Below are 563 nucleotides of genomic sequence, written 5' to 3' on the forward strand. Positions count from 1 at the left end.
AAGTCATGCAATCGTTGAGCAACTCAGATTTCCACATCCTCACAAGTTGGAACATAGCAATCCCTGAGGGAAAAACTCTGGGCCTAAAAAAACTCTAACCGTGGATGAAAATGTCTTAATATTTATACGTACTGTGCACTTGAAGTTTACCATTCTCTTCCCAGATACTCCATTTGCTCATTCAGTTGTGGCTGTCAGAAACCTGTGCCTTCACAGACATTGGCAGTGCTGCTTTGAGTCTGCCATCGCAAGATCTGACTAGACCTTCCTTCCTTCCTCCCCCTCACTTGGCTTTGGGCTTTCCCCTCAGGTTTGTTTGTCTGATTTTTAAAGTTTCCTCCACCTCGCCTGTGCTAAGTTGGTTTTGCTTTTGGCGCTTGTGATGTTTGCGAAGAATTGGAATTTGTAATTTATGTGAAAAGGAGAAGATTTCTGTTTCAGTTTGGCTCACAGGCCTTCTGCAATTCGTCCTCTTATTCATACTAACCAATATTTCCTGTAATTGCATGCATGACTCTTGGGCTTTCAAAACCAGTGCATTAAAAGCCATTGGATTCCAATTT

The sequence above is a fragment of the Mustelus asterias genome, chromosome 22 (genome assembly GCF_964213995.1).
Source record: "Mustelus asterias chromosome 22, sMusAst1.hap1.1, whole genome shotgun sequence".
Taxonomy (NCBI): Eukaryota; Metazoa; Chordata; class Chondrichthyes; order Carcharhiniformes; family Triakidae; genus Mustelus; species Mustelus asterias.